The sequence below is a fragment of the Meleagris gallopavo genome, chromosome 8, assembly GCF_000146605.3.
Source record: "Meleagris gallopavo isolate NT-WF06-2002-E0010 breed Aviagen turkey brand Nicholas breeding stock chromosome 8, Turkey_5.1, whole genome shotgun sequence".
NCBI lineage: Eukaryota > Metazoa > Chordata > Aves > Galliformes > Phasianidae > Meleagris > Meleagris gallopavo.
The window spans coordinates 8,390,417-8,413,345 of NC_015018.2; the positions used below are offsets into that span (position 1 = coordinate 8,390,417).

At 43.2% G+C, this 22,929-nt stretch overlaps 1 long non-coding RNA gene across 1 annotated transcript; it reads right to left on the bottom strand.

Moving 5' to 3' along the window:
* Nucleotides 1-8,725: 8,725 nt before the first annotated feature.
* On the bottom strand, nucleotides 8,726-22,458 carry LOC104911909. The gene is made up of 3 exons (XR_794266.3): nucleotides 20,545-22,458; nucleotides 15,006-15,170; nucleotides 8,726-13,402 (listed from the first exon to the last, which is right to left on the bottom strand). It is a non-coding gene; the product is annotated as an uncharacterized LOC104911909 (long non-coding RNA).
* Between the last annotated feature and the right edge of the window lie 471 nt (nucleotides 22,459-22,929).

The following is a 22,929-nucleotide window of genomic DNA, read 5'->3' on the forward strand; positions in this document are numbered from 1 at the left end:
GGAAACTGCATGGCTGGGTATTTCTCCAACTCCGCAGTGAGCACAGAACCATACAGTGCAGGACGCTTGATAAAGCAGCATGCTTCAAATGAGACACCTGCCTTCTCCTGGTTGATGTACCCAGCATGTCCAAGGGCAACAGTCTACACTGCTCGCTGTGAACAGCTGGTGCACCAGCTCCTCTCTTCTACCTCCTCCAAACAGCACAGGCCCAGGTGCTGAAGACACTGCTACTTGTAGCAATAACCTCCACACCAGTAGCCACATGTATCTGAAGAGCCGTAGTGAAGGACTTGCACTCCAAGCTCATTATGGCCTCACTACTCCTTAAATGGCAAGGATTTTTCTAGAAGCACCAAGCGTGCAGGTCTAGAAGCTATTTTAGATATCACAGATCACAACACCAGCATCATGCACACTCATTCCAATGCACTCAGCTCAGCAATTCACCAAACACACTTGGAATTTGAAGGGCCAACAGGGAAACAGTGCTAATGCTGACAGCCTGAACTTTAGCTGTCCCGTGATAAGAAGAGCTATAGAAAGTAAAACATCTCAATGCACACATTCATTCCACTTGTCTGTCATGAATATGCCTAACTTGCAATAATCTCCAAGTTTTTTTCTCTAGAACTCGCATGACAGAAAAATGTATTTCTGGTGAAAAATAATATACACAGCCAAGCACTGTGTGCATCATTCACATTCAGTGGAAAAGCATTCAGTGCAGTGGGAAAGAGTCATCTTATAAATGTTGCAAAACCCATAAACAGATAAGTTACATTCAATTCCTAATTATACGAAATGCACATAAAAATGAGACCTCCCACCAAGATGGCAGAAAGGTCAAACTAAAGGAGAGAGAAAGGACAGTCACAGATAATTGTGTACCTACTGCCTGAGAGCTGCCACAAGCAGACATTGCAGAGATACCCCCCATACCAGGACTTTGCCACATTCACAAATAGATTTCTCTTTCTTTGACAAAACCAGCCATTTTGGAAAGACTCTGATAGGCAGCCAGCAGGACAGTGTGATATTCCTGTGCTCTGCTAGCTTTTGATTATCAGAGAACATTTCCTTTATACAAGATGCATAATAGAAGCGAGCATGTATAGCAAGGCAAAATTCAAGCAAAACCACCAGCAGCATTTCAGGAAAAAAATTTCTTTCCAAGTATATGTTTGCTCTGCTAGTAATGATATGAGTTCAGAAGCTAGCAGTGCAGCATGAAGTGTTACCTCAAGAAATACACATATTTTCCACATTTGCACCGTGTGTAGAACATTGCTAAAAGCTCATGGACTTTACAAATTGCCTTAGCAGTCCTGCAGTGTAAATCTGTGGTTGAATCCAGAATAACTGAAGTCATCGGTTAGAAGGAGGGCAGTAGACTCTAATCCATGTGGTGGAAGAGCTATTTCAAAATGTGAGCTCAATCACATCCTCTTTGTTATCTACTCACCAACATTCAATATAGCCTTCATGTACCTGCGCAAAGTCTTAGATAGCTCCAAGAAGCATGTAGTATACACTTCATCTTAAAAGAAAGGCTTCTTCTGAAAACCAGCTATAACAGTTAGTACATTAACACTGACAACTATATCTGCTTTCAGCCCTGGAACACATTTCTACTCAGAGCTCCCAGACAATGCAAAGGCTGAAGGAAGATCACCATCATTCCAGAACAGAAAACAGCAGGAATTAGTTATACAAGCTCCTAGACTTGAGGTTCTGGACTTCAAGTCTCACTTTCCCAAAAACACAGCAGAAATGAAGACACACTGGAATCTTGACTCCAGCATCTCACAACCATAATCTGTCTCCAGTACTTTCCAGGGTGGCAGATCTGCCAGCCCCATCTCATCACACTTCCAAAACAAAATCAATTCCGTCCAGTGAACCTGCAGAACCCTTAAATAATGAAAAAGATTGTACCTGAATACAGCACAGAACTCAAAGTACCATCAAGCAGTTAACACAAGCAGAAAGCTCCTGCTCAGCTTCACGCTTTCCACATCACCAACATCATTAATCTCTGAGCTTACCTGTAGCAGCCATACAGTTGAGAGTTTGCAGTGAATTCATAGTCATCCAGACATTTCCATCACATGGGTAGCAAGTCTGAGTGCTGTTAACTTCTTTCTGGAAGCAAAGGGGAAAAAAAGACTCGTGAGCATTTACTGAACACAAGTTAACACATTTTCATTAATAACTAGGGGAAGGGAACAGAAAAATGAGAAAGAAAGCTTCAAATCATTTCAATGATCCTCAAGCCCATATATTTGCACGTGTAAGGGTAACATAAGGATACTATATACCAACAGCTGTGGTCAGACCAAAGTCAGTAGAGAGACTACATGTCCACATGTGCAAAATCTCGAGGAACTGCACTGTTGGAGCCAAATGCTTTGCTGCTGATACTCAATATGACATGGAAAACACCTGATCCAATTCTGATTTAGCTATTTCAATAGGCCTTTACAGTCAGCTCAGTAGTACGTAAAAAAAAAACAAAACTCCCATAATTTAGTGAGGAACAAAACATACTCCAGCTTTTCTTTTTCACAGGTTGCTTTATGGAGAAGCAGCTCTGGAGCAGATGCTTTTAGTAGTACGTGTGGTTTGGTTTTACTTTCAGACTCCCATGTACTAAAAGCAGCACCTGATCCACTCCAGCTCCTGCACAGACACTGCACACACAGCTGAGGCAGAGCTGCCCGGCAGCTGCTCCTGGCTCAGGCTGGTTGGTGCAGCCCTGGAAGAGCCCCTCTGCAAAACGCACCACTGACACAGTAACAAAACAATCGCAACTCAGCACCCCACAAGCCTACTGCTAAACTGCCCTTAGTAAACATTTTCATTTCTCTCAACCTCCCCTTATCCCCCAAGAGACTACCCTCAGCCTTTTGGAGGCAGAAAGATCACAAATTCTGCTTATGTCCAAGCTTAGAAGTCCTTTTCCCCTCTGCAAGTGACCTTGCACTGGAAACCACAGATCCTGGGGGGCTATTTCAGCTCTGTTAAACTTAACGGCTCCTCAGCACGCTTCCTGCAAAGAGCAGCACAGCTCAGGGCAACACGCAGCTGTGTTTGTACAGCTAAACCGTGTACCTAAACTCCTCAAGGCAGATAGGGAAAAAGGGTGACCAACGCCACCTTAATATAAAGGAACTCCAATACCGTCGAGGTTTTAAAGCAGACATTCCCAAAAAAATCTCTGAGGAGAGTCACAAATCACGCACCAGCGTGACCTCCAACCGCGCCCGCCCTGAGGCGCAGCCTCACCACGCGCACCTCCTCGCGCCCCAGCCGGGGGGCTCCCAGCCCGCGGAACCGTTTGTAGCCGCGGCCCGCCCGCCGGGCCGAGTTGACCAATCGCGTCGCAGAACGGGAAAGGCGGCTCCCTATGGCTGCAGGAGGGAGGTCCCGTGCCCGTCCGCCGCGGAGCTGCCCGTGCTGGGCGTGGCGAGCGAGGTGGGCGCTGAGTGCGGGCAAGCTTCTGCTAGGTGTTGGAGGGGAGGCACAGAGCGTGCGTTGCCTGCAAAATGGCTGCTTCACCCTGCTTAAAGAAGCAGGAGACCTTGCTGGGAACGTTTCAGCTCCACCTAAGCGCCCACAGGGAGAAATCCGTGTGAAAAAATGCGAACGGGAGCTGCAGGAAGGCGGGGCCCCGGTCCCGTGCCCTCGGGGTGCTTCCCTCCCTCCCGCCCGCAGAGGCACCGGGGAGACCTCGCGGCAAAAATAGCTCCGTGTAAGATAAACGGGCGTGCTGCGGCTGTCTGGTGGCTGCTGGTAAAAGCCGTGGTGATGTTACAGAAAGCGGTGGTGAAAAAGGGGAACCGAGAGCCTCCAAGGAGCGGTGGGAAAGCTCGCCGCCCGCAGAGGAAACACCGAGAGCGGGCGGTGCCAGCGGGATGCGGGCGTGCGGCGGCACGGCCCAGAGGAGCCGGGACGGCCCCGGGCTGCAGCCACGAACATCGGGGCCGCGCGGGGATGGGCGGCGTTTTGGCTTAGCCCAGGAGCGGAGCCCAGCCTAGGGACGGTCCGATCCCGAGTGCGGTCGCAGCACGGAGACCATCTCTCACTTAGGAGAATAAATTCTATGGGGCTCCAACTCCTGCTTGTTTGCTCAAGCCGAACGGAGTAACTATAAACTAAGAATAAATACTAATTAACCGGAATCTTTCTTTGTGTCGTGATCTGAACCAGACACCGTGTCTATCTTTAACTTCATGCTACTTTGAGATGCACCCTCTGTCTGCAGCAGGTAAAAATAAGATCCCTTTCTTCGATAAAGTTAATCACAGACCTCACTGTAGGACAGCATTTCTTGGCAGAGCTGTGTTATCTCTAAGTGCTGTGTCCTCACCAGCATTTGAGCAAACATGCGTTCTGCGTCTCCAGTGCAACTGCTTTCATGATCAAGGATCATTTAATCCCGTAACTTTCCTTGTCCTGACGGAAGAAGAGGGGAAGGTGAACTCACTCTTGAGTGAGAACATCTTTTTCAGTACATGCGACGGTTGTACCAAGGCTTTCTATAAGATACAGCTGAAGGCTGCTGAGATTTTTCCCTTCAAAGCTGGGGACAGCAGGGCAGAAGTTCTAAATTATCTTATGTTGAGCTACATGAAATCAATAGTGCTTTATACAGATTTTAATATCACAGAGAGAATAATAGAACAGGATTTAAAATGATTTTTTTTTCCTAAGTATATACATTTTCCAAGCTCTCTTGTTTTTAATTTTTCTTTTGTTGCATATAGCTTCAGTATTTTCTAAATATCTGTTGAAAGCTCTTATAACAAAATGTATTTTTTGTTACAATTGTTGGTGATTATGCAGGCAATATGCATAAAGAGGGGAAACTCTGTGCATGTTTACACTGTATAACAAGATCTTCCATAAATGCAGCTACATTCTCTTGTAGAAAAATAACTAATTTGAGGAAAATACGTTCAAATTACAAAAACCAGATAAAGAGAAATTTAGCAGCTCTTATCAAGAGCTATGCAAACTCCAATTCTGCCCAGTTCCACCTCTCAAGCACCTTCTGACACAACACAGTCTTTTACCCACTATGTAGGTAGCCGATATCAGTGACAGAATTTTCACATCACTTCAGCTGGGCCTCACTGTAACTCTGCAGGGCTGCGCAGGAATAAACAAAGAGAGAAAGTCTGCCCAATGATGTGGATACAGAAATTTTTAACAAGCCTGTAGGTGAAATCACAAAATAAAGTCTCCACCAGTTAAAAGTTGCACGAACACTACTTGAATGGTATAACAGTACGATTTGTTTGTACAGCATGAATGTCATCTGTATATAGCAGCTCAGCGAGCCCAAAGCTGGGTCTGGCAGTGCCATCTACCCAGGTAATGGTGCACCTGTCTGTCCCCAGGGCCTCCTGGTCTGCAGGACACACACCTCACGGCAAGGCCCAGACCTTGCCCACCCACTTGTTGCACGGCCATTTGAGGAGCTGCTTAGGTGTCAATTCAGGTGCACTGCTTTGCAACAGGCACCTCTGAAGCAGAGAGGATTGGGTGCCCTATGCACCTGACTTTGAGTGCCACAGCTGCCAGCACCTACAGCTGCCCCTTGAGAGGGTGGCCAGGCAACGGAGATGGGCTGTGTGTGTCCCCAGAAGTCACCTCTTCTGCTTCTAAAGGAAAGATGGAGGAGAGAATACTCTTTCCACACAGCCAGAAAGCTTCAGAAAACTAATCCGTAATAATTTTGGTTTGTTAGCTCTTGACTGGAAATGAGAGGAAACTGTATAGCTGTGAAGAACTGGACCAATGATAATAGTTTTTTGTCCTCCTAGAGAAAAGCTCAAAAATGAAAGAACCACAGTTCCGTCCCCCTGAGAAGCAGGAACAGGTATTTGATAGCTAAAACTATTGGGGATGAAATACACTCCAGCCTCTTGGTAAGCCTAGCCACCACCTTCCTCCTCTCTGTACCTTCCAAAAGTGGCTGTGATTCTAAGGTCGTATGGCACTAAGCTGGCAGAGAAAAGCACAAGGGACAACCAGAAGTTGCATAATTCCTTCCCAAGCTGATGGGAAGGAAATGCTTTTGAGCATCCCACTAAAATGAATGCCAAAACGGTTCTTAAACTTTATTTCTTATTTTATTTAGGGTATTGGACAGATGGCTGCTGTCAGTAGGAAACACTGACCAGTATTTAGGCTACCTAAATAGAGTCCCAAGTGCTTGTGTATATTTTAGGCACATAAAGCAGCTCTCTGGTTAAGAATCCTGTCCTTGAACTGAAAAGTCATGTCTTTTGGTGCAGTCTCATAGCCAAAACTGCCATTGCAACAAAGGTCCAGGCATCTCCTTTCCTAGGTGTGGGTGGTTTCAACTCCTGAAGTGGTTATAAGAAGCAGTGCCCCATAGAACACGAAGCTTAGGAGGATGAGTAATATCTGAAGTGTGGAGGCAGTGAGAGATGACCCGCATATTATGTGCTTTTTATTTAATAATTTATAAATAAATATCAGCTTTCCCCAAACTGTCCCTCAACCCAGCAATTATATGTTGGCTGATTTCTTGTTAGTGCTGTTCTTTTCTAATAACAAACTGTTCCCAAAGCCTCACATACAGAGAGTTAGACAATCAAAGCACTGTGTGTGACTTTCCAGTTAATTCATTCAGTTAGCTGCAATTAAAACAATACAATTCAAAGCCTTGTGTGTTTCCCTGCAAAAATACGAAACTTTAGTCGTTACTATTAATATATACAACCTACAAGAAAGAGTTAACAGAGCCCCTTTGTCTTCCCTGCTGTAGTAATTTTTTTATCCTTTTCTGTAGACGTCCCAGCAGTCATTAATATTTCTTTCAGTCGCTGTTCTTCAAAAGACACACGCTTTTCATTCAATTGCACAGAAAGAAATGGAATTCAGTGGGCCACATTCCCTCTGTGGTCAGATCCATTCACTACAGCTGCCTGGGGGGGAAGCTAGGTGGAGGGGTATCGTCAAGAGGAAAACTGAACTTCGAAAGGAAGAGGTCACCATTTTTGCAGGTGCCAATCCAAATTTTGCTCAGATTTCACCTAGAAGTTTTACATAAATATTTCTGGGAAAGCACTGTCTTAATAAATACTGATTGCTGCTCATGCATTTAATACAAGTGGCATAAGTTTTAGCACCAATGTAGAGCCATTTTTGTTTTATTGGGCTTCACAAATTAAATTTGATGACAATCTAATTCATATTACACCAATTTCAGAGGTGCAAAAGGTAACAGAAGCTATATCCTGCCCCATGCTTCCGCATTCAGGTATACTAATAGAGCATCTGTGACTGTCTCCCACACTATCAAGCTCCTTAAACACTGGACAGATTTCCATATACCAAGAGACTGAGCATATAGTGTTCAAAAAGAGGTAACATCTCTACAGCTGAGGCTGCACTATGTTTGCCCAAGTCTCACAGTGTTTCCAGAGCTTCTACAAGCAAGGTGCAACACTTGCTTGGTCACAACACTGTCCTGAACAGAAGACTATATTCCTGACACGCTATTATTCGGTATCTTAATTCAGTGTTTAAGCGCTAATTTTTGATAGAGGTTTTCATTCAACCTACTTCTGCAACAGAATGGCAAGCCACTAATTTTAATCTATAATTTTAATTATTATGAACATTTAATTTAAGCTTGGTTACTCAAAAAAAAAGTATTCTGCCTATTTCAGTAAGATGGTATGAAATTTATTCATATGTTTACTAGATTGTGTGAAGTTGTAGTGGAGGAATATGTTCTGAGAATTTGTGAACACAGTCCCCCAGGAAAAAGTAACACTAAAATGTGTGTCAGAACAGACTCTTGAAGTCTGATCCAAAAAGAATTCACAGTTTACTCAGTACTCACCTTTATTCTTTCCTTGGAAAAGAAAGTAAGATAGTACTGGAACTATTCTCCAGTTCCAATACTCAACAGCATGAAAAATGGGATTGCAAAGCAAAGAACCAAACCCAGCATTTCTTTTCCAGAAAGGTGAAAATATGCCAAGCCCAGTTCCAATTACAGAAATACTTTCCAGTATTTTCTTTCCTTCCAGTTACTGCAGTTCTACAAAGATGTTATTTGGTGACAGATGACAGGGAAGGCAATTCAGTGAACAAGATACCTATTCCAAAGATCTACTGATTAAAGGAAAGGCTAGTATCTTACTCCTCATACTGCTGACATGACCACAGGCTTGAAGAATCTTGCAATCTGTATATAATTTGAGTGAAGGAAGTCCAGTTGAAAGACTACATCTCTAACTGTTGATGAATGTTTCCAGCAACAGTTTAACAGCAACAACAGAAAAATTTCTCTGCTTGGAAGAGGTTTTTTTCCAAATGTGTTCTCTTAGCTTAAGTTGCTATAAGAGATAGCACTAGGCAGATAGCAACTGTATGTGTTCTATAATAAGTATACTTTTCATAAGGCATTTCAAGGCAAATAGATTACTAACACATTTTAAAAGTTAAACTGTGTATACCAAGGATCACATTATTGCAGTGAGCTATATACAGCAAGGCACTGTCCATGAAATCAAAGAGATAATTTATATCACATTAATACACTGACATTATTGCCTGACCTATAAATACTGATAATATTTTCATTATCATCTACATTTAACATTCTTTTTCCTTTCAAGTGCTCTTATGTCTAATACCTGAAAACATGTGATACAGTTCCACAGAGTAAGTCCAGAAATCACATGAACGAAATTCTTTATTGGTTTCTCTCAATGACTTTCAGATTAAATCTGCTCATTTTATAAATGCAGTAAAGGTTTTTGTTAAGTGTCTAGTCTAAAAACACATGGTTGAAGTTAGTAGGTTTTTTCAATCCAGCAACAAAGGACCTTGCAACTAAAACAAAGTTAATAACTGTTGATGACACACATGCTAGAAGAAAAAAAACAAAAACAAAACAAACAAAAAAACCCACCAGTGCCTCACTCCTTAGTATCAGAAGAAGAAAATCATACTTCAGAACTGAAAGAAAATTATGGAGTACATAGAAGGAACAGGTTTGTAAACGAAACTATCAACCTTTCACCTACTCACCTTTCAGGCATTGGCTTCATTAAACTCCCAAGTATCAGTGCAAGAATGAGTATAAATACCAGAATGCCAAGGTAAGAAACACACAGACTTTGTAAATCTGTTCACAGTAGTGTTCCAGATTGGTGCTAAAATAAGAGTTATGAGCTACATTCATTTCGAGTAAATGTAAGAATATCTATACTCAGCCCAGGCCTTCTTTAGTCATCATCTATTTGTGAAGAATGGAAGGAATTATTGCTTCTCTAGAAGAGAATTCATCTTTCTCAGTTACAGAATGTGAAAGTGAACAAACTGGCCTTTCTCCAGTTCAAATCAAGGAGAGTTGCATGTATGAATCCCTGAGACTGAGATCTGTTCAGCCTCATGACCACACTTTTCTACACTGTAGGCTCCCAGGTCAAGAGCAGTTGACCGAGCCTCCAGAACAAGAATGGTTTCACAATAAAATATTCTACCCAACAGATGTCAGTGGCACTAACTTACCATCTCACCTTGTAACAAAACCTTATTTCCTTAAAGTTTGCTAGAAGATGTGATTTAAACCAGTCACACCAGGAGAGTAATAGAAAGTTACGGTGACCTTTCAGTCTCACGCACCTTGAATTTGTTATGAGTGGATAAGCGTTCTCCTGGCCTTCTAGATCAGGGAAATGAAGAAAGGCAAAAGAAACGTTGGAGTACTCCAGAACCTCAGCATAGAATCATAGAATGGTTTGGGTTGGAAGAGACCACCAATACAGTAGAGAATTTCTTCTTTATATCTAATCTAAATATACCTGCTTTTAGTTTAAAATCTTTATCTTTCATCCTATCACTGCCTGCCCTTGTAGAAAGTCTATCTTTCTTATAAGCCTCCTTTAAGAAAAGCTGCAGTAAGGTTTCCCTGGAGCCTTCTCTTCTCCAGGCTGAACAACCCAGCCCTCTCAGGCTTTTTTCATAGGAGAGGCTTTCGAGCCCTCTGATCATTTTTGTGGCCCTCCTCTGGATCCACCCTAACAGGCCCTTGTGTTTCTTGTGATGGGGGTCTGAGAGCTGGATGTGGTACTGCAGGTGGGTTCTCATGAGGAAAAGAGGAAGAGAAAGCATCTCCATCTAGGCTCCCATTCAAGTATTTCTGCCCTCGGTTATTGACACTAAACAAGCTCATGGATGCACTGAATAGTAACGCATTATCAGCAGCTAATAACATTAAACTAAGCTAGACAGTATTGCTATACTGAATAAAATAGATTCCTCCCTCGAACAGCAAAGACAATAGCATACAAAACAGCGGTGATACAGACCTTTAGCTAGGAACACAAATTGGCAGGCCTTGGCAGGAGTGTGTAAATTCTGCGGTTTGGTCCTGGAGGTTGTGGCTTCAGCCCCAGGTCCCAACTCCCTACCACAAACCACCAGAGACTGCTCACAGTAAATACAAGGCCAACTTCTCTTCAGCAAGGTTCCATCATATTCAAATATTATCATGCTAAGGAGCTTTTAGCTTAAACATCGTTCCACAGGCATGGCTACTGAACACAAGCAATAGGTAGGCATGAACTGGTCTGAGCATGAGCTGGCTGAGACCCATTCAGCTTGACAGCCAGGAAAAACGTTTTGAGTGCCTCATCTCCACATGAAGCCTGTCTTGTTGGACAGCCATTTGGGAACACAGCTCAGCTGCTTTCGCTGAATCAGACAGAGAGGTCTGCAGATGATGATACTGCCTGGATTCCAGGAGCATCCTGGGGACCCTAATCGTGGTCCAATGCCATGCTCCACTGGTACTTCCCATGTACTTGGCAAAAGGTCTGCATACCAGGAGTGTCTGCTTGCAGTGGTACTAGCAGAGCAGCAAGTGCTTTCGAACCACGCCATGCTCTGTGGTGGGATTTCCAACATCCAAACGTTATTGACTCAGCCCCTTTCTGAACACTGGGAATAAGGCCAACCTGCACTGGCATGAGTGGTCAACGCTGCCCAGCATGTTGACACTGGAATAGAGAGATGAAAGTCACACGTGGGGCAGCCCCTGCTTTGCATTTTGGTGCAGATGTACACAGAGAAAGGAGCGGAGGCAGAGCTGAGACGGTGGGAAACTTGGCGAGAAGGAGGGCGTCTGTTACTTGAAATCACTCTAAAGCACATTACAAATCTGTTAAATCATTGTGGGTTACCCTGTATTTCAGAGTAAATTAGTAACTTTTCAGAGGGAGTGAAGAAACTACCACTCTACTTTTAAATAATGAAAATGCTAAAAAACCTACACTTAACAGCTCTAAAACTGCAGCAAGTCACCCACCAACACCCACTCCTCTTGTCAGCAGGCTTTTTTCAGCTTTGCCTATTATTTGTGTGAAGTGAGAGATGTTTAATATTTGCTGCCCTTATCTGCTCAACTTTAAAGACCCTCTAATGTTACAGTATGTACCTGGGCCACTGACCTCTTTCCCCACAGCACTTTGATCTAAGTAACAAACACAGAGTTTCCAAAATCATTTGGATTCACTGGCTCTGAGTGCATAGCTGTAAAAAATCTGCTTTAAGATTAACATCCAATTTTATTCATGCCTGAGGCTTCACCACAGCATCTATTTTTGTAAGATTAACAGCAAGATCCCAGTTCTCCAGAAATGTAAAGAGTAACAGCCAGTTGTAAAAGAAATCTGATATTTCCTAATTTGTCCTGCTCACATTCAGGAAGGCATATTTTCCAAGACCTTCCAATGACGGGTGTAATTTCTACTTGCATTTTTGTACTCACAACATGAAGCATGTATATTAATCCTTCTGCCTCCCATTCACTGACATGCATTTCTGATGAAATTGTGAGTGCCAAAACACACTAGCGCAAATCTCACATGTGCAAAGTATCCCCTGAAAGACAGCTTTTACTCTGGAGGAGTTAAGGAACAGTCATCTTCCTGTATCTTGCACAGAAGCATCTTGGATCATCTAACTTGAAAATGCAAGTACATAAAAGGAGCACTTAATATTCCAGCTAATCCATTTTAAATTAATATACATGCAAACATTTCTTTTTAAATTGGAATCTGAGGACAAATTGGGGGCCATTTTTAACTTTAACAGCAGAATAAAAATTGCTTTAAATAGTGCCTTTGGTATCTGTCAATTAGAGCTATTGCACTGCTGTCAACTTGCGCTCCCTTAGTTCCAGCTTTGCTCCATCCTACACAGATCCGTACAAATCAGTTGTCTCTTCCAAACATTCACTAACCACTGGAAAGTGAAATTAATAAAGTGTGAGAAAAGCTGACTCATAAAGCTGACACTCCTGTGCCCAACAACTCTGGGTTTCTCCCCTCCAGCTAGCTATTTGAGATAGACAGGCAAAGTGGTAAGAGATTATCAAATTGCAACTGTCACTCCTGACAAAATGCATCTGAATGCTGGAAGGAATTTTAGGTTTTAAGCTAAAGCACCATCCCAAAGAGTTCCTCAGAGCCTGTCAATATCTGTACCTTGGATGGAAAGCTACCACTGAGTGCAGTGCGTCCAACATATAGAACCTGCCATGAAATGAAGTTCTTCGTAAGAAAGCTCATCTCAGTCTTGGTTGGTAACAATAACAAGGAGACAAGATGAGACCATCAGTCTCAATTGTGAAGACAATGTTTTCCTCCCATATTATTCTATCTGTCATGTTCCCTTCAGGTTCCAAAGGAATCCCTGTCTCATACATCATTATTTCCCACAAAGCTTGAAAGCCTTCAAGGGGGGCTTCTTCCTGCCCACTGTACCAGCCTTGATGTCTGAGTACCTTCAGAACAGTGACAGAGGCTTCCACCAGCAATAAAGGGGAACATCTGCATACCAATTAAACTGCTGAGCTCTGAAGAGTTAAAAAAAGAAAAAAAAGGAGAAAAAAGCCTTGAAAGTAAATCTGAGCCAAGTTCTAATTAATGCCCTAGGCCCCGATTCACCACAGCACTTAGGCATGTAGTTAACTTTAAGCACGTACTAAGTTCCATTGAAGTCAAAACACAGCATCGAAGAGGCAAACTACATTAGCACAATTTAATACTCTTCGGGGTAATTAATCAGCCATAAAAATTAACTGTGAGAGTGGCATTCCTTATTTTCCTTGCTGTGATAGTTACAGATAAAAATGCTTGGATGTGGCTGGAATAAGCAAAAAGCAATACCTTGTTTAGCTGTCTTGGGCTGCTAAGTCTTACAGTTGTAAAGACCAGTCCCAGAGAGCAGGTAGAGGAGCTGAGTTCTCTACACATTACAGTCTTGCAGTCTAATGTACGTATCATCTACCTGGCAGAGGCACGCAGGCACTAAAGACACAGTTCTTGTCCTGGGGAGCAGTAATCTAAGAAATGAAAAGAATTGGCAACAGATCAGCAAACCATCAGGCAATGGATGGCACATCAGAGACAGTTTTATTTTTCTCTATAAAGAAGTGTTTATTCACTGCTGTGCATCAATGTTATTTGTGATCAGAAGTGGCAAGGAAAGGAAGCAAGGAGGGTTGGGTAAAGCAGGGAAGCAGAGAGCACATGCAAGTTTGTGACTACTGGTGATGTTACCAAGAGAGGCAGTCAGGCAGAGCTATGGAGAGGGCAGCAGTGCTGATGTTTAACGGGTAGGTAGACTGAAGTCTGGTCCAGACCTAAATGTGAGCAAAGGCTTAACTCTCTTCAATTTCAGTGGAGTAGGACTGAATCCTGCAAAAAGGGAGCTCACAGCACTATCTCCAAATAGCTGAATAGTTCCAGGTACATCCAGACTTTTACTCCACCTAGTAAATACAGCACAGTGCATGGCTGCCAAAACTGCATCACAATGTGCAGGCTACGTTTGGACTGAACAAGGTCTTCAAGGTCAGTATAACTGATTTTTGAGCTCCTGCTGACTTCACAAAGGCATGTGTACAACAAACCATTCTGTAAACCAGGATGCAAGGAGAAAAAGTAATCCAAAAACCAAGGAAAGTTTCCTGAAGTATCACTAAGGTTGCACATGGACCTATGAAAGCTAGGAAAGTAAGAGCAGGGGACATAAACTCCTGACTGACAATACTTCTTTGTCTCATGCAGTATGAAAACAAAAAGAATAAAAACAAGCCCCAAAAATTAGAATGCCATGAGCCTAAAACAAAGTACCAGCGTGACTTTGCAGATTAATTTTGAATTTCCTTGCTTTCATTGGTTTAAGAGCCCTATTGTTACTCTCTTGTTTCTTTAATTGCAGACACTAAAAATTCTTTTATCTCTCAAAGTCCTTCAAGTCTGTTATATAAATATGTAATTAAAGCCTCTTTCAACTGGGTATAATTTACTCTATAGTTTACAACAGCTGCACTAGAGCTATTACAGTTTATCATTTAAAAGTCTAATTAAGGGCTTCTTAATTAGTGGATCCTTCAGTCACTAGACTGTGACTATGTAAAAGATGCTTGGCAGCTATCGCATGTTACAAATCTGCATGAAATGTTTGCCTGAAAACAGGGTATGTGCAAGTCCAGAAGCACATTAACTGTCCCAATAGGTCAGCACATCCTAATGCGCAAACCTCCACATTAAGGCTATGCTCTCATCTCCAAGTGCAAAGCTTGTTTGCAGACATCCTTTCCCCTCGTGCACATGTTGTGGGGAACCACTCCAGTGTCCAGCGCAGGGGCCAGACTGGGAGGCCATCCACAGTGGCTCAGTGCCTCCTGCTGCACCTCGCACACCTTCCCACGATTTGCTCTGCCACCCAGCTATAACTTCCAGCCCAAGCTGAAAGCTGATTCTGTTCCCTGGGCTCCTCATACAAACTCCTGAATGCAGGACAATCAAGCCTGGAAAGGACTACTCTCCACCTTTTCCTGCACCCTTTCCCACAGCATCTCTAGAGCAGTTGCCAGCTTAGCTGAGTTGAGCTGCTGTGCCAGTCCTCTCTGATGTGGCAAATATCGTGTTCAAACACACCCGAGAGGATGGGGCTGTGCCTGCTGGCTGCTCACGCTGGTTCTCACATGGCTTGTCAAGTGCTTTCTTCAGTGAATGCCATGTCTTGCTGTTGCCACGCTCTCCTCAGCAGCTGTGCCGCATTCAGTGGGAAGCTCCTCTGCGGTGCCCAGAGTACTCACATCACTAGGAGGAGGAAGGGAGATCCAGTTACTGCCTCTCACTTATAACCACCAACACACATTTCTCATTAATCACCACTAAATTAGCAGTCAGTCACTGAGATCTTAAGTGCAATCTCTGCCCAGGGATGGTACTGGAACTCCGTCATCCTTCACCTCTGGGTGGCACAGTGTGGGGGAGCAGTCAGTAGAGCTATAGTTCATCTTTACAGGAATCGCTCACTGGAACGAGCTCATACCAGCTCAGAGCTCTCAGAACCTACTGCTCAGTGAGCAAGAGCTGGTCCAGATTGTACTCTGGAGCACTGATGGGCTTTTTACGTTTTCACCTCCTTGTAACACAGAAGATCTGCTACAGAGGGTCAGATTTGGGGCCTGCAGTCTACAAGAGCATTGCTTTAAACAATACAGTGACAAAGGATGAGTTCTTATTGACTGCAGGATAATATAAATCAGCTATTGAAAACCTGTATCATTAGCACTATTGCTTTCCAGTGGTAGATAGCTGCAGTAACGGATTGGCCTCTCCATCTCATCCTCCCACTGGAAAACAACATACACAGGACCAATCAATAACCTGATCTGTAAACGTGTCAGGTGCAAATATCTCCCTTTCTCAGAGGTTTTAAAGACTGGATACTTTTGCAAAATTTAGGCCAGGCAACAAATTGCTTTGGATAAATTGTTATGGTTATGGTGGAGCACAGCATTACCAGATCCACCCACATTGTTACACAGAAGTTTTAAATAGACAGGGAATAAATTTATTACATGCATTCATTACTTTATGGGGTCAATAGCTCAAGATGCTCCTCTGCAATAGGAAAAGTTCCATTTGAAAAGCACTTTTTCTGGTATCCATGTTGTTCAAAAGCCTGTCTTCGACAGGAAATAACTAGATTATTTCAGCATGGGGGATTGCCACTAATTTCTATAACTGAAATCCTAAAATCAAAACCAAAATCCACTGTCATTGCTGGGGCAGGATTTCCTCCTGTTGTATAACAACATATTACCCACTTAATTTAGTGTTGCCAAATCTGAAATCAATGAAAACTTCACACGTCACGGCCTCTTTCTGCACATAGACCCAAGGAAAGGTTACAGAGTGGTGTATGTGCCTTCCCTATGCAAAGGTGGAATCACTTTTACTCCATCAGCATCATTAAAGCATCCACACACATTTCTTCCCCGACTCTGCTCTCATTTGCACAGTCACAGAAGGGATATATTTAAGACTCTAAAGCAGGTCAGAAGGAAGCTGAAGCACAGTTATGGCCTGCAGGGACAGCCAGGGACCCAGGAGGCAGCAGCTGTGCACTGAGTTGCTGTGGCACTCTGACTCGTGGCAGCCATTCTGAAAACTTGGACTTTCTGAAAGGTGAGCTGCCACCTTTGGAGAACCCTTGTTGCAAGCAGCCTACAGAGTCAACTGGGAACTTTACAGGGACAGCGTATTTTTTTGAGCTGACTTTCCTAGAAAACATTGTTCTCCTAATTCCTGGAAGCTCTGAAATCCTTAAACAACCTTTTAAACTGGTCCCTGTTGTACAACACTTAAACTACTCAGCCCACAGGGCACCGATGCCCATTTTCTTCAGTATGGAAGTTCAGTGGTATCCAGAGTGATGCTATTGAAAAGGTTTTCTCAGAATTCATTTCTCATTGACTTTTGTGACACAAAAGCATGGATAGCCCTTCAGAAGAGGAAAAGGCCATAATAGTGGAGTGGCTATGCTCAGGTGGCTAACGCCATATAGAGGAGGAAAGGCTGGAGAGAATTGCTGCCACAAGTGCTGAAAACAGAGGAGAAAATAACATTCTGCTTCAAGGCTAGCAGCTGACTTGCCCCAGCCCAAGGGCTGCTGCCCAATCCCTTGGGCTGGAGCACCTGTTGCAGCCCTATAAGGCTGAAGAGGGGAGATTTATATCACAACTGTATTTACTTTGCACCAAAAGAGCCCACAAGCCCTTTGATCCTTATGGATTTGAAAGATCTGGTGAATCAGGGGCAAATTTGGTGCGTTCCAGGATGCACTCAAATGGGGAGACTCCCTATGAAGAAAGAAATGAACCCCTCTGGCAATCAAGAGACCTCTTTTTGACGGGGGCAGGATCATGGATCATCATTTTATTCAGTCCTCAGCCATTCCACTCCCTGTTTTTGGGGGGTTGATAAATGAAAACACACCAGAAGAGCTCAGTATCTTTCAAAACATCTCCATTTCACCAACCTGTTCCAACCTCCATCACAGATCTTTCCTTGTCAGCAACTGTACCACCATGATATACCTCTACCCACGCACAAATGCACTGGTTTAAGGTATGCACTGGAATCTCTGTTGAAGGAACAAGCAATCATCCCAGAGACTGACACAGCTGCTATTTGCATGTAAAAGAGGAAAAGAAGGTGCATGACTGAGCCCAAATTAGCATGAGCAAAGCCTCCCACCACATTTGCAAACTACAGCTTGCACAGTGGTGCTAATAGAGGTGCACATTTTCTTCACAAAGAAAGATTTCTACCTCAGCTATATGGAAACTTACCTAACAGTGGTTCACAGAATTTAAGATCACATGAACTTCCAAATCCCTTTTTCTCTAAAATGTATAGAGTGCTTGAAAAAGAGGAACACGGTGGATGTAGAGTGAGCTGGAGATGCCCAGGTTTAATTTTGTCTCCGCTTCCAGCTTAATTCCTCAAGCTAGCTACAGCAATGAGAGCAATATTTTCTAAGGCCTCCATCATTGTACCCCTACATTTTTGAACATCTAGAAATATTCACAGTGCTCAGCACACTGAAAAATTAAAACAAACAGGACTGATGCAGATCAAACTCTCCATGTCTCACTTCTGTCCTTTGGGAAATGAGGACTACTAATTTCTTTTTCACAATCGGTTCTTTCAAAGGGATGCTGTGGGGAATCATTTATGTCTAGAAAATCTTGCTGAAGACACACACTTCATTAAGTGTAAGATCTCTGGATTTTAGCAAAATCTATGGCTCTTCCCATGGCTGTGTACACACGCACACAAACATCCATGCCTTTGCACATACCTACAGAACCATAAGCAGATAAGTGGCCTCAGCAGACTATTTGAAGCAGAGCACTTTTATTAAGAACTGTCCCCCAAACCGAGCTGCACTTTGAGCTCTCGTAGCTGAGAAGTTACAGACTCTCTTTACTTTATCATCATACTTTTATGGAAGCTGTTGGAACAGTTTGGTGCCTCCGCTATTTCCGCTATAGCTTTAGCTCCTCTGAGAGACTAGAAAGAATAGTAAATGCAGATGTTAATGGTAATAAAAATCAAAGCTAAGCTCTACATGAAGAGAAATAAATTCCAAAATGAAAAATTCGATTATACAGTACCTGTCTCCTGTCTTGACTTTCTCATTATACGTAGAAATTAACCCTGTCATTAAGTACTTTGATCAGGCTGTACATAAACAGCTTATAACGGCATGAAATCTACCACAGCAAATAGGCAAATGAGCAAGGGGAGAAATACTGACATTTGGGGCTGCTGTCAGACATCAAGTGCTCCTGCTCCCTCAGGGCCAAACTGCTAGAGTAAATGGGGTTACTCCAAGGATGAATTGCTCCCTCCTGGATTGTGCTAGTTCTAGAAAGTTTCAGTAATAATATCTAAGAGGCTATCATTTGGAGATTAGTAGCATCTTCTCAAGATCTTTGAGAGATGTTTAAATGTGGCTGTGGTAGCTGCTCTTAGGCTAAAACTCAGCATGGAAATTCCGAGCCATGACAGAACTGAAGCAGTACGTGGTCAAACTGGTGCAGGTTTCCATTGCTCAGAAATGAGGCATGGCATCATTTCATGTACTCCAGGTCCAAACATTTGTCACTTAATTTTGGACTATTTCCAGGCACAAACACATATCATAAACAAGTTTTCTGGGCAATTTAGTTTATTTTCTGGTTTCTTTGTTTGTCAGGATTCTGGAGCAGAAATTGCCTTCTTCTGGGACACATTTAATTCAGTGTAACTCTACTTACTTTTGTTACTACCTAGATTTCTTGCACAAATAGATTGTCACACCATTAGAGGTGGTCAGGCCAACAGGGTCTCTTTCTAGCTCTGCCACTGGCCTGCCGTAAGTCCCTTACCGTCTGTGAGCCCTGGTTTCAAGTAGTCATGTCTGCAGTCCGTTCTTCCCACTTCTTTTCTCAGAAGACCCTCAGGGTGGAGCTTGAGGGAGGGTGGCCAGGTACAACCTCTGCCCCAGAGCACCACCTGGGGGTACTCCATTTTGTTTAGAAAGTACAGCTGGGCTGCTCCTCTCTGTTCTCCTGACTGAGCCACTATGGGGCTTCTGGTCATTTGCCACGTACAACAGACACAGATGTAACGGAGAAATCCTGACCCATAGAGGAAAACAGTTTCCCACCATACTCAGTTCCAGACCGAAACAGCTCAGATAAAATATCATGGATGCTTTGTAGCTTCTAAGCATACTGTTCTCACTCTATAAACATGCCAGTTAGGTGCATATAAAAATGATCCCTTCCAGATCCACAAATACTCAGGTACTCCTTTCTGTAGACAACTGTGCAAAGAATACAATAATGCTACCCATATATATGGCTACATACAAGGCAAATAATAGTACTATTTGGGATGGAAATGGAGGCATTGATCCAAGCTACAGTGGGCAGGAGTCAGGGAGCATGATAAAGGTCTGTAAAGGTGAAAGGATGAGCAGTCACTTGATAGCTGAGCAGAAGTGGGAGGGCTTGTAGTAGATGGGATGGTAGGAAGGAAAGGCACTCACAGCAGACAGCTGGCAGGGGATGGAGCTAGCTGGAGGCAGCATTTTTACATCTGGCTTTCATGTACTAGACCAAACTCCTTTAACACATGTGTAGTCCCTTGTAATAAAGCAAGAGACATTTCTTTTGAATTTGCAGTTACTGCTCAAATTCAATTATTTAAGTACTGCCAGGTATTTTGCCTGCACTAAACGTTGCAGAAAGAGTGTACCTGAAACTTCTGGCAAATCTAGAAGTGCCTAATTATCTAGGCTGCAAACACACATTACGAATACTAACTACCAAATCATCATCATTTGACACTTTTACAATATATCAGCTTCCTTTCTAAAAATAATTCACTATTAATAGCACTTTTATGTAGCTAGCAGCAAACTAGGGATCTCTCACAGATCCCATCCCTGAACAATGCATTCATGCATCTCCAAATTTAGCAAGGAAATCAAATTTCAACTTTAAGTTTTCCGGTGATTACTCTTCCATTGACCTGCTCAGCAGTCTGTTTGCTCCTGCTGAACCCAGTGACTGAATCTTGCCTTCACTGGCACACTGCAGTGTACAGAACAATTTAAGGACTGACTTACCTGTAAGTGTATGTGCTGCTTTGGTAATCAGTGGAACCACCTAAATGCACAGTCAAGGATGCTGTAAACGTCCCTCTGGTAGCTTGTGCCAGCACCTGGGAATGCTCCCTGGTACAGCTTTGGAGCTGCTCTAGAATAACTCATAGGTAATGCACCAAAACATATCAGCCTGGAAAAGTGTAAACAAGAGGAGCAGAAGCAGCTACAGTGGAACCGCTTTTCAAAACACATTTAATAGCTATTAGGAGGCAAGGCTGGCACCTCATTTTAGGCCTAAAACCAAACTTGGGAAAAAATGCAGTTGCTCAGGAACCCTAGATGAGTAGCAGGCACTCACTGAGGGTATGTGAAGAAGCTGGCCTACCTACATGACTTTCAGGGGATGGTGAGAATTGTAGTTAAAATAAATGAAGCTTTATTAAAGGTTTGCTTTCGCTAAACCTTTCTTCCTGCTGTTAAACTGGATTTAAAGCAGTGTGATAACTTTATTTCACTAATTAAAAAATTCCAGCCAAGAAGAACAGCTTGTGTCTAAGTGCAACTGGATCTGCCAGGTATGAATGTCATACTGCTCCAGAGCAGGAAACGCACTAAGCCCCTCCTGGCAGAAGGTGAGGCCTGGGCCAAACAGAGACGCCCATGTACAACTGTGATAGTCAGCACCTGCAAGTGTCATTGATGCCAATGGTAATGGTTGGTGCGCAGCACCACTGATGCTTTGTCTCTGTTAGAATGATTTCTTAATCATGAACTCATTGATTACATTATCAGTGTAACAAAGCCAAGCCCTTGCAGTGAACTTGCTTTCAGCCCTCCCACTTGAAGTGGGGTACAGACGTGCGCTCCCCTGTATGAGATGATGTATGGACTCCAACCACACATCTGAGAAGCTGATATCTCACAGTACACCCTCAGCATTCCCTTCAGGGAAAACTTCTCCAGACAGCTGCAGATTTAGTACAGGTCACACCCAGAGAACATCGCTTTGATAAGTCCAGGCTTTCCTGTCTGAAGGCTGGGGCTAGAAGAATATAGGCTTACAGAAAAGCATGCTAAATGCAACTGCCTTCAGGAGGCAATAAATGTCAGGAAAGCAGTACACGAAGTATTTCCAAGCAGAACAATAGCATAAAGCTCCTTAGAACAAGGTCTGACTCCCTTGCATGTTTTCAGACCTCAAAGATGTAAAGGCGTGAGGCATGGGTACCTACAACATCCATTCTCATTAGCCATTGTCCTACTGCTCAGTCACTGCTCTCCACTGCTAAAGAACCAGAAAGTCATGGAGAAATATTTCTTTCCCATGTGCTCTCCAAAGACTCAATAATAAAACAAGTAGAAAGAAAAACAGTATCACCTTCAGAGTCTGTCCCTATTACAAAGTTCCTCACTTTATGAAAAGCAACATGGTGTAGCTGCTACAGCTACTTCCATGTACAGCCATTCTTGCTGAGGTATCTTCTCAAAGATTCAGGAATCAGTTGGAGATGGGGTCTGGCTGCCCTCTCATTTTCTCAGTAGTCCATTTTTGCATTCAAATTTTGTGATTTGTTGACTTCTGATTGCTGGCTAGGAAGAACTGATAGTGACATGGCACAGGTTTCTTTTCAAAATAAGACAATCTTGCATTTTGCAAGTCTCTCTTGGTACTCTTCTGCACCAGAGACTTCATTGCTAGTAACTTGAGGCAGTGACTGTAACTGAACAGTGCTCTGTTGAATTTCTTGGAGTGGCAGTGATTTACACCCAAAGATCCTGCACACCATTCCAGCCATTACTTTGTATATTGTGCACTCTCCTCCCCAGTAAGATTAGGTATTATGACTTGGAGAACAGAGTCGCTATGAACAAAGATGGTATTAAAAGAGGGATGCTTGCTTGCAAGGTGTAAAAATGATTCCTGGCTTGGGCACTTGGTTCTCAAGTAAACAGCCTGAGGAGGCTGTCGAGGGAGAAAAGCAGAAACTGATAATTCCTTTCTGCAGAATGGGATAAGAAAGAACTGTGCCTCTAGAAAGGGCTCGCTTGATAAGACTCTTCTTTCATTTCCAACTGCTATAATAAGCTGAACACGCCTAAAAGAACAGCTCTCAAAATCCTCTTGGATTACTCAAGAAGCACATATTAATAAGTTGTATCAAATCACAGAATCATGGAATGGTTTGGGTTGGAAGGGACCTTCAAGGTCATCTAGTTCCACCCCCCTGCTATAGGCAGGGACACCTCTCTCTAGACCAGGTTGCTCAAAGTCCCATCCAGCCAGGCCTTGAATGTCTCCAGGGAAGGGACACCCAGAGCTTCTCTGAGCAACCTGTTCCAATGTCTCACCACCCTCATAGTAAAGAATTTCTTCCTAATATCTAGTCTAAATCTACCCTTTTCCAG